This window comes from Schistocerca gregaria, chromosome 2, assembly GCF_023897955.1.
Source record: "Schistocerca gregaria isolate iqSchGreg1 chromosome 2, iqSchGreg1.2, whole genome shotgun sequence".
Lineage (NCBI taxonomy): Eukaryota > Metazoa > Arthropoda > Insecta > Orthoptera > Acrididae > Schistocerca > Schistocerca gregaria.
Window position 1 is genome coordinate 350,426,957 of NC_064921.1, and position 12,397 is coordinate 350,439,353.

Consider the following 12,397-nt stretch of genomic DNA (forward strand, 5'->3'; position numbering starts at 1 on the left):
GCTAAAAACAAGTTTCATAACAGCTCAGAGTGTAAAGAATGCAAAAAAAGTGTGGTTAAAGGAATTCTCTGTGTGAAATGCAACTTCTTGTTACACGAAAAATGTGCGAATGTGAATCTCAAGTTCGTTAACGACGATATTAGGTGGTCATAGAAATAAATATAAGTGGGTTGCAGCGACACAAAAACAAAGGAAGGAAGCATCAAGAACGTGGCAAACAAAGCACCGGAAATGGCTTCTTAATAATTGGTGCAGTATCGAATACTAAAACTGATGTCCGCCCAGGGATAGGTATACATCAATTAAATAGTCACCTCAAGAACATGCAGACAACGAAAGAATAAACATTCCCGCCGGTGCATCGCAATGAAAACTACAAAGGTGTATTCATCCACGTGGGGACGAACTCGCTGCGAAACAGCAGTGAAGAAGAGATGGTAAACGAAGCAAGAAATCTAATCCAAACGGCGAAAAACGTGCACCCAGCATCAAAGTTAATTATTAGTACTATCCTGCACAGAAGATAGGTAAGTGATAAATACATAGACAGCATAAACGATCGCATCAGAGAGCAGTGCAACAGACTTGGTGCCGTTTTCGTGGATTCGAATAAATTTATTAGTGATAAACGTCTAGGACAAGACGGACTGCATCTGAACAGGCTAGGATCGGCAACATTCAGCAGTATCTATAGTGATATATGTAACGTCATACTTAATAAGGGAGACTAGTACGAAAAGATGGGGGTGTGAAAATTGATAACGAAGTTGAAACAAAAATACACTGTTTCAAATCACATGACATTAGGAATATTCAAAAAGGTAACAATACGTTCGCACTTTAATATAAATGAGTCAAGTTCAAATTACACAAATGGTACAGAAACAAAACTTAACGAATTTCAAATCATTTTGTCGGAATTACCAAATATCAAGATTGTATGCTTGAATGAACACTGGCTTACAAAGGATAGTATCAAAATGTTAAATAACCTTGATAATTTTTAGTCTGCCAGCAGCTTTTATAGAAGTAATTTAACTCGAGGAGGATCGTGCATACTAGTGGAAAGATCAATGGAATATAAAGCAAGACTCGATTTCGATTCCCTTAATAAAGAATGTGTATTTGAAAGCTGCTGCGTAGAGTTAGGGCAAAATATCGAAATTTTATCAGTCTACAGAATTCCGGGCGCAGAAATAACGAAACATTTTTTGTCAGAATTCCAGTGTCTATTGCAAAAACTTTAAAAATAAATCAAGAAAAGAATCATAATAATTGGTGATTTCGACATAGATCTAGCTAGTGAATCCAATAACCCAACAAAATTCACTGATATGATTCAAACATCGGGTTTCAGCGCAAATTTCACTCGAGTAAACGAACTGTCTGCAACATGTATTGATAATATTTTAACCAATTACACTTATAATGAGGCAAATAGATTTTGTTTAAATTTAGGACTTTCTGATCATTGCGCTCTGTTTATCGAGTTACCGAAAACAATAGAACCTTGCTTAAAAAAAAAAAAAAAACGCCAGTTCAGCAAAGAAAATATAAACTTATTCTGTCATAGATTAAATAAGGTGGAGTGGTCTATAGATCATAGTATTTCAAGTTCTGAAAATTTTGCTACTTTTTTGGAAAAATTCCTTCTTGTTTTTATGAAACTTTCCCCCTTACTGTACATCATAAAAAAGTAGGAAATAAAGTAAACTGGATTAGTGAAGGAATAAAAATCTCGAGTGCAAGAAAAAGACGGCCACATAGGGAACTAAAACATAATAAGAGTCCTGATTTTGTTACCTATGTAAAAGATCACAAACATTTTTAAAAAAGTTGTAAATGCAGCCAAAGAACTGGCAAATAATAGCTTTGTATTGCATAGTGAAAAGAAATCAAAGGCCTTATGGTCAGTGATCAAAGCTGAAACAGGTGCCACAGGTAGAGGCAACAACATTTCTGAAATCAAGATAGAGAATAAAACTATTGTAAATCCTGCTCAAATTTCCGAATAGTTTAATGAATTCTTCAGAAATGTAAACAAATCTAATGTCAATGTCGCAGGGTATCCAGACACGGTAAATTTCTTCAACAGTGAGCAACTTGACGTTGAATTTTTCAGTACATTTACAAAAACTACAGCCAAAGATATAGCAAATGTGATACTGTCACTAAAAAGTAAAGCATCAGCAGGATGGGACGGGATACCAACAAAAATGTTAAAAACAGTATCTAAAATAATTGTGCAGCCACTAACTACAATAGTTTACCAGTTCCTTCAAGAAGGTTATTTTCCATTAACACTGAAGTACACAGTAGTTAAGAAACTATTCAAGAAAGGCACAAAAGAACACGTGGGAAACTATTATCCAGTCTCTCTTCTTCCCTCACTGTCAAAAATATTTGAGAAGGTAGTCACCATAGATATTCAAAATTTCATAGAAAAATTTAAAATAATCTCAAAAAATCAGTATGGATTTCAAAAAGGCAAAACTACAATATCTGCTACAAGTAGGTTTGTTGATAAAATTAGCTCATCTCTAGACAACTCACTGCATGCCACAGGAACTTTTTGTGACCTATCAAAGGCCTTTGAGAGTGTGAATCTCTTTGCTACTCTGTAAAATGGAAAAATGTGGAATTAGGGGCATGGTATTAGAATGGTTTAAATCCTATCAACCGAAGACAAAGAGTGGTTATAACATCAGGAAGAAGAACTTATACTTCCAAATGGAAAACCATTCCACAAGGAGTACCCCAAAGTTCCGTCTTAGGTCCCATTCTGTTTTTGTTGTAAATAAATGATCTGCCACTTAATATTGAGTGTTGCTCAGTTTTATTTGCAGATGACACATCTTTAATCATTGAAAGTACCATTACAGATCAAATTCCACAAACTGTATTAAATACTCTAGAAAACTTAGATATCTGGTCTGATTTCAATGGATTAAAATGAAACATGGAAAAGACTCAGTTAATGCAATTTAAAACTAAACAAGGAAAATTAAATGATATTCAGGTCAGTCACAGAAACCAGAGTTTGCAGAAAGCTAGCTGTGTGAAATTGCCAGGAATGCAAGTAGATAAAAATCTATCATGGGGGGTCACACATACAGTACCTTGCAAATAAATTAAATAGCCTAGCATATGCAATGAAAATATTGTACAATGTTACTAATATGGGCATAAGAAAAGTAGTATATCACAGCTACTTTCAGTCAGTAACAAGGTATGGAATTGTATTTTGGTGTGTCAAATACTAAAACTTCAGAAAACCATCATCAGCAATATGCACAATGTAGGCCAAAGAAAATCATGTTGCCCACTCCTAAAAAATCTGAGTATACTAAGTGTTTCCTTTCAAAAATGACCGGTATATTTGAAATGGCAATAAAAACTAAACGAGCAGCGATAGAAATACACCGTTTGTTGCAATGTGCTTGGGACAACAGTACATTTTCAGGCGGACAAACTTTCGAAATTACAGTAGTTACAATTTTCAACAACAGATGGCGCTGCAAGTGATGTGTAAGATATAGAAGACAACACAGTCTGTGGGTGCGCCATTCTGTATGTCGTCTTTCTGCTGTAAGCGTGTGCTGTTCACAACGTACAAGTGTGCTGTGGACAACATGGTTTATTCCTTAGAACAGAGGATTTTTCTGGTGTTGGAATTCCACCGCCTAGAACACAGTGTTGTTGCAACAAGACGAAGTTTTCAACGGAGGTTTAATGTAACCAAAGGACCGAAAAGCGATACAATAAAGGATCTGTTTGAAAAGTTTCAATGGACTGGGAACGTGACGGATGAACGTGCTGGAAAGGTAGGGCGACCGCGTACGGCAACCACAGAGGGCAACGCGCAGCTAGTGCAGCAAGTGATCCAACAGCGGCCTCGGGTTTGCGTTCGCCGTGTTGCAGCTGCGGTCCAAATGACGCCAACGTCCATGTATCGTCTCATGCGCCAGAGTTTACACCTCTATCCATACAAAATTCAAATGCGGCAACCCCTCAGCGCCTCTACCATTGCTGCACGAGAGACATTCGCTAATGATATAGTGCACAGGATTGATGACGACGATATGCATGTGGGCAGCATCTGGTTTACTGACAAAGCTTATTTTTACCTGGATGGCTTCGTCAATAATATGGGGAACCGAAAAGCCCCATGTTGCAGTCCCATCGTCCCTGCATCCTCAAAAAGTGCTGGTCTGGGCCGCCATTTCTTCCAAAGGAATCATTGGCCCATTTTTCAGAACCGAAACGATTACTGCATCACGCTATCTGGACATTCTTCGTGAATTTGTGGCGGTACAAACTGCCTTAGACGACACTGCGAACACCTCGTGGTTTATGCAAGATGGTGCCCGGCCACATCACACGGCCGACGTCTTTAATTTCCAGAATGAATATTTCGATGATTGTGTGATTGCTTTGGGCTAACCGAAACATACAGGAGGCGGCGTGGATTGGCCTCCCTATTCGCCAGACATGAACCCCTGTGACTTCTTTCTGTGGGGACACTTGACAGACCAGGTGTACCGCCAGAATCCAGAAACAATTGAACAGCTGAAGTAGTACATCTCATCTGCATGTGAAGCCATTTCGCCAGACACGTTGTCAAAGGTTTCGGGTAATTTCATTCAGAGACTACGCCATATTATTGCTACGCATGGTGGATATGTGGAAAATATCGTACTATAGAATTTCCTAGACCGCAGTGCCATCTGTTGTTGACAATTGTAACTACTGTAATTTCGAAAGTTTGTCTGCCTGAAAATGTACTGTTGTTCCAAGCATATTGCAACAAACGGTGTATTTCTATCGCTGCTTGTTTAGTTTGTATTGCCGTTTCAAATATACTGGTCATTTTTGAAACACCCTATATATATATATATATATATATATATATATATATATATATATATATATATATATATATATATATATGAGCTGATTATATTTGTACACAGTAACCCTGATTTATTTGTAGCAAATCATTTTCAACATGATTACACCACCAGAAATCAAAACAATTTTATGCTGCCCAGCCATCGTTTATAGCTTTATGCACAAACTCCACATTATATGGGTATGAAAATTTATAACAAAATTAAAGTAAGAGAATTGATCAGCACAAATTTAGAGACACTGAAACTAACCTTATATGAGAAACTAGTGCAGATATGTTACTATTCAGTAGAAGAATTCATAAATGACAACCTGAAAATTTGAGCAGGAGAGAGCAAGTACTTAGGGCTGCTAATCTTAAAAGTTTGTTACTTTTGAAGAAAAATTATTAACTGCTTAATTAAGTAATTATTCAGTACTGTATATTATACTACTGGAATTTTAAGGAAAATTGTAAACTAGTTTTGTGTTTTGACGAGTCTCCTGTACTTTTAAGTCAATGGCTTGAAATTGTATGTTATGAGACAATAAACTTCTACTTCTACTAGGAAGGACATTAAATTAGTTCAAAGAAGGGCAGCTCGTTTTGCACCATTGTGAAATAGGCAACAGATATGATACTTAAATTGGGGTAGCAATCGTTAAACAAAGGCACTTTTTGCTGTGGCAGGATCTTCTCTAGGAATTTCAATTACCAGTTTTTTCCTCAGAGTGTGAAAATATTTTGATGACCGCCTACATGATGATGAAAGATGTAAGTGTCCATTTTTACCACGCACTGTTCAAGAGTGGAACATTAGAGAATAGCTTGGAGGTGCTTTGATGAACTTGACTGTGAATTGCTGAGTTGTTATGTAGATGTAGATGTGTTGTTCAAGAGCCTATTTGTGTGATTTTGGCTTAGATCATGCAGTATCAATACACCCAATTTTTGGATCTTTGCCATTGCACCCAAATGTCGCAAGATGGTGGTATGATCACAGTTCGTAAGATTTGCGGTTCTCGAAAACACTAACGTTGATCATTGCAGTTAATGCATTTAAACGATCTTCATCAAATCCTGAAGGTCTTCCTGAACATGGATAGTCACTAATGTCAAAACGATCCAGCTTAAAACGAGAAAACCATTTTCGTGCTGTGCTCTGTCCAATGGCGTTATTCCCACACACAGTGCAAATGTTTCTGGCTGCCTCCACTGCTGTCACCCCTCTATTGAGGTCAAATAGAAGAGTACGTCCAAAATGTCCCGCTTCCTCCACTTGTCAATCCATTTTCTAGCGTCCAGAGCTCCACTCACTATCACAAAAGTAACAATATGTAAACTCTGCTAGCAACAAAATAAATAAAAGACAAGTGACAAATAAACCGTAATACCAACATGCAAAACAAAAATGCTATGAGTTTATCCAGTAACCCTATATACAAAGCAGAGCATATGTTTTTTGTGTAAAATCTCCTATGTGAAACAAACTCCATGCCCCAAGAGGACCAACACAGGGGATTTATATTGCTCTACCTCTGGAGGGAATGTAAAGACAGCGAGGAGGTGGACAGAGAGAGGGGAGGATATGGTCAGAGAGAGAGGGGGAGGGGTTGATGGGCAGAGAGAGGAGGAGATGGACCAAGAGATTTATGCTTCATATGCGACATACGTATACAGAGGTGAAGCGATGGGGAAAAGGCTAGTTATAATAAATGCATTGCATAATAGTTACAAATCTCGCTATTTTAAGTTTTCTCTTGTTATTCTCGTGTTTTGCAGCACAAGTATCGTGAAGTTAATTTGCCATTTGGTGTTACTTATGCTTTCTGATGTTAATCCACACCTATTGTATTGGAGATGTATGTACTAGGTCTGCAAGCCCCAGATACTTGTTTTCGATGATTTTCAAAATGTGTAGTGTTGCCAACTGCCATTGTGTGTTTATTTTTTGTGTTTCGTTTGTGTTGTAGTATACGGTGCATGGGGCACTACAGTACAGTACAGAGGGGGGCGGTGAAATTGAGCATTGTTTGCTTAAACAGTTTTAAATTTATTGGTGCACTCCCCAGCGAGCTGCAAATAGAGTCGGTTCGTACTGAGTGCCTTATAGCCGAGACAAACTGCCAGTGACCTCTTTCATCAACGGCAATCACCAGAAATCTCTCTCTCTACCCCCCCCCCCCCCCCCCCCCCCTGCCCCAGCCTTCTCTCTCTAAGCAATCAGAGAGAGAGAGAGAGAGACAGACAGACAGACAGACAGACTTAGGCATAAAACCATATTTCCATACACATGAATTAGTTAAACTTCCATTTGCATTCCCCCACTCGTGTAAGTCAACTTACTTGTGGCAACACCCTATTTGAACACTGTTGTGCTAGCTTACGCATAAGTTACAAAAGTTAAAACGCGTTTACTTGCTCGTACGATGTCGTTTCCCACTTTATCACCTACGACCTTCAGCAGCTGCTGATAAGTAGATCTGTTCTCATTCTGCCCTGATTCATTCGACAGCACAGATCTAGAATCGTTTGTTTATGCGGGTGAAAACTTAGCATTATGCCAAAATAATGGACATGGTCTTCAACCACGTAAATAAATAGTTTCAAGCATGGCAAGATGTTCTTAAACAGTGTGAAGAAGGAGCACCTGTCGATATTACACCTGAACCCAGCATCCGAGAGCAGTTGAAACAATTTCCTGGGACTGGAAAGACGTTAACTGTGAGAATGACCCAAAACTACTATGTTGTCCAAATAGTTCGAACAAGAAGGAGCTGTAGCAGTCAACTGTGATAAGTAGTGTTGAAGAATTGCGGGTGTGGAAGCACTACCAACCGAAAACCGCAAGAACGGAAATAACCCCATGTGGCTGTTGCTAACAAAAACTTGTTGGTACTGTTCACTGAAGGACGGCTGCGAATAAGTATCATGAAGATCAATCTTAAGAAAGAAGCGACCTGCACCAAGCTTGACCATGAGTTCATCGTTCTGAGTCAAAGAAAAGAGGTTGTCACAGTTTGTGGATTTACTATTGCCTCGAAATCTGCACATAAGTGTAATTTTCCTAAGGTTTCCTTAAAATTGCCAAAGGGAATGCCCACTGACTGACTGCTACAGTGCAAATCACACAGTTGTCCTGCCAAGATAAGTGTTCCTGTGCCACTTGATGTCTGATAGTTTGATGGACGGACCGCACTCGACAAAACGTTGGTTGCATATTGTCTTTCGTGATACTGTGTGCCTCGAAATTAGTAGCTTTGCATTGGCCATCTCGAAAAAAGTCACTAAACTCATGACAAAGTTCATTTATCCTGTCCGTAGGCACAGAGAGAACACTATCTTGAATGTGCAAGCCAAATAGATCAAAAGAGTCAATAGCAAAAATATTTTCACTTTCATGTGGGCATAAAACTGTGAACGAAACAGTTTTAGTAATGAAATACGGCAGATACGCTGCAAATACCCAGTACAGGTATGTCATCTCCACCGCACCCATAAATAGTTGCCTGTGATTTAAGTAGCTTGGGCTTGCCTAACAGTTCAAAAATGGCTCTGAGCACTATGGGACTCAACTGCTGTGGTCATTAGTCCCCTAGAACTTAGAACTACTTAAACCTAACTAACCTAAGGACATCACACACATCCATGCCCGAGGCAGGATTCGAACCTGCGACCGTAGCAGTTGCACGGTTCCGGACTGCGCGCCTAGAACCGCGAGACCACCGCGGCCGGCACCCTAACAGTTCACATGTGTTTCTATTCGAGAGAATCATAGATGCAGCAGTGTCCAATGGGATATGTATTTGGATTTGGCAATCTGCGAAGTCATAAACAATTTATTAGTCTAACGCTAGATGGAAGAAGTGTGCGGTTTCTTCGATGTTGCACTTGATTGCACTGATCAATCATCGAATAACTGCTTGGCTGTGAAAATATTGCATTGATATTCTTTGACGGAGGCATTTGGAGTCCTTGTTAAACCTGCGTTTCAGCGGACAAATTAAACGTGGCCGTGCTTGCCGTAATAGCAGCACTTAGCGTGATTACAGGGGCGTGCTTGAGGCTGTCTGTCGTGAAACATCAAGGGGAGTACAGAGTGGCCCAGGGAAACGGGAAATTTCAAAATAACGTAATTTCCATGAATAAATGCATAAAATTAGTAATTTATTAACGAAAGTGAATGTATTCAGTATGCCATTATTCAGTATGTCTTTACAATCAAAATGTCCAAAAGTGCCTCTTTACTTTTTAAAGATGACATCGGAAAGATGTGCTCTCTAACAGCCTGTTATGAAAACTCTGGAATGCGCGGTGTAGCAAATCTTGGGGAATGGCAGTGATTCGTTTTCAATGTTCTCCTTCAGTTCATGGGTTGTTGCAGGACGTATACGGTACACCTTGCCTTTAAGATATCCCCACAGGAAGAAGTCGCACACACTAACATCAGGGGATCTCGCAGGCCATGCAATGTCACCGTTATGTGAATTAATGCGTCTTCCAAACAATTTTAGAACTGCTGCCATCGATTGTCGAGCAATGTGTGACGTGGCTCCGTCCTGCTGAAACCACATGTTTTCGACGCTAAGATTAAGCTCGTACAGTCTCGGTGTAAAGAATGTTTGAAGCATTTCAACATATCGAGCAGATGTTAGTGTCACTGCACTACCATCCCCACGTTCAAAAAAATAAGGGCCGTTAACACCATGACATGATACAGCACACCATATTGTGACCTTGGCGCTTTGTAGTGGTCGCTGGTAAAACTCACAAGGGTTGTCCTGTGCCCAATAACGAAAATTCTGTTTGTTCACGAATCCGTTCAGGTGGAAATGGGCTTCGTCTGTTATCCATACGTTACCAAGGAAATTCGCGTCCTCGTTGATTTTAGCCAACATCTGGCTACTAAACTCGATACGTGACGCTGGGTCTCGTTCATGTAAGTTTTGCACAATCTGCAACTTATAGGGATGGAAATCCAATTCGTGCAGTATTCTTTGTAAGCTTCGTCGCTTAATCCCTAGCGAAGATGCACGCTGTCGAGCGGAGCGGCGAGGACTTCTCTCGATTGCAGCTCTAGCAGCTGCAATGTTCTCTGGGGTACGTACCGTTGGAATGCCACCTGGAGGTTTCTTTTTCAAGGCAGACCCAGTTTCTTCAAAATTACACACCAACGTTGTAATCGCATGCGCAGATGGGACACGTCCATGACGTCAAAGCTCGTAATCCTGTCGAAATGTTCTCTGCGCGGCAGTCGCACTATCACCATTTTTGTAAAACGTTCTCACAGCTACTGCACGTTCCGCACCAGTCCAGTTCACCATGATTACTAAATGGCAATGCGTTCACATCAATTGTGCAAAGTTTCGAACATCTGCCGGCGCTACAGCGCTGCCAACTGTAACGTTCAAAATTTCCCGTTCCCCTGCGCCACCCTGTATTTAACTTCTCTAGCCTGCTGCCTAGCACATTGGTTTTGTTTACTATGCTGCCCTGGCCGAGACTTTGCGTGCCTCGGCGCACGAGCGGGAGGGCACAGCCTGTTTGCCATTATTCTGAACTGCATAAACAGGAGTGGAGAAAAGTCTATCACTGCACTAACATACGAATCCTGACGTTCCATTAATTCCCAAATCTGTTGCAAGCTACGATGAGGATACTCAAGAGTCTCTTTGCATATGCTAGGGTCTCATTGAAACCGGATGACGACTCCGTCATAGTCGAAGGGTGGCACGAGGGAACAGCAGGTCGACAATGGATTCTTCTCCAGACAGTTCACTTGCAGCTAAAAATTCCCCCATCTTGCCGAACCGCCTAGGATCATATCACGTTACCAGCTGACGTAGTCCTTACCATTACAGTTAATAAGCAGCACCCCCTCCCACATATGCAAACGGATGTTCAGGCAACCGCAGTTCATGACCCTGACCAGTGCCTGCATAGTCCTCCACCCGACTCGAACTTGCGTGGAATCTTGGAGAGCAGCCCTGTCGTCGTTATGTGTGCTACCTTCGCCTGCGGATATGCAGATGGCTTCTATTCTCTCCTGTCGTGTCTCCGGAACGGCTTTCCGTTAGCGGCACGGCACACGCCTAAAGACGTGCGCCATCTAACTCGGTGGCCGTATTTGCGGCAGCGCCATTGACAGTATTTGCATAAATTTTTATTATGGGACATCCACAACTTCAAAATGGTTCAAATGGCTCTGAGCATTATGGGACTCAACTGCTGTGGTCATCAGTCCCCTAGAACTTAGAACTACTTAAACCTAACTAACCTAAGGACATCACACACATCCATGCCCGAGGCAGGATTCGAACCTGCGACCGTAGCAGTCGCACGGTTCCGGACTGCGCGCCTAGAACCGCGAGACCACCGCGGCCGGCATCCACAACTGTCCTGCAACAGGTCCATGGAGAAAAAATCTGCCACAGTTGTAAAATAGCTCATTGACCAAAGTCTTGGACCACAGAAGTCGCTATACGTTACAATGGTTTCGGGATCTTAGCCCGATCATAGGGTGTACCTCAAATCTGAAATAAAACAACAATCACGACCTGCTCCATTAAGCAATTAAGAAACTTTAACGAATTAGATATTAGCATTTAGAAATTGGGGACCGATGACCTCAGCAGTTTGGTCCCATAGGAATTTACCACTGCTACCTTAGAAACTGAATAACAGATAAAATGACTGAAAAATAGCCTATGTAGCAGTAATTGAATGTCACATCCAAGCCCAAACAACTAGTAGGCGAACATATACCGTAGGTGAACCCTCAAATAACTTAGCAAATTGTGACTGCAAAGCCTCAACTTTCAATCGCGGCCTGAGAAAATGCCTATTGTCCCAAATTTGCCACCAGTCTACCAAAATATGCCACTATAGGACAGGTGGAAGTCACGCGCTAAACCAAAAATAAACTATGTAAAGACTCTATGCTGCAGAAAACGTAAATCAGATTATATTCTGATATTGCGAACAGCAAGAGAATGGCTACATTGTAGGCGAACACTTACTGCGTGACCCGTGCGGCTACGGGAAGCGGACTGAGTAGCAACGCTGTGGGCCGTATTCAAGGTAAACACCGTGAAGGGGACGCATAACACGGCGTGGAGAGGAACTAGGACACAAGCACACCCGAATGCTGAAACCGGGCAGAAGCAATAAAGGTAATGACCGAAAGTTCAAATGTTCAAATGTGTGTGAAATCTTATGGGACTTAACTGCTAAGGTCATCAGTCCCTAAACTTACACACTGCTTAACCTAAATTATCCTAAGGACAAACACACACACCCATGCCCGAGGGAGGACTCGAACCTCCGCCGGGACCAGCCGCACAGTCCATGCCTGCAGCGCCATAGACCGCTCGGCTAATCCCGCGCGGCTGACCGAAAGTAACGGCAGTCCAATACGAGAGATGTTTGCTTTAAGAAGAGAACGCAGCATGACTAATAACTATGGAAGAAGTGAAATAAAGCAAGACACGTATGACGTGGAACATT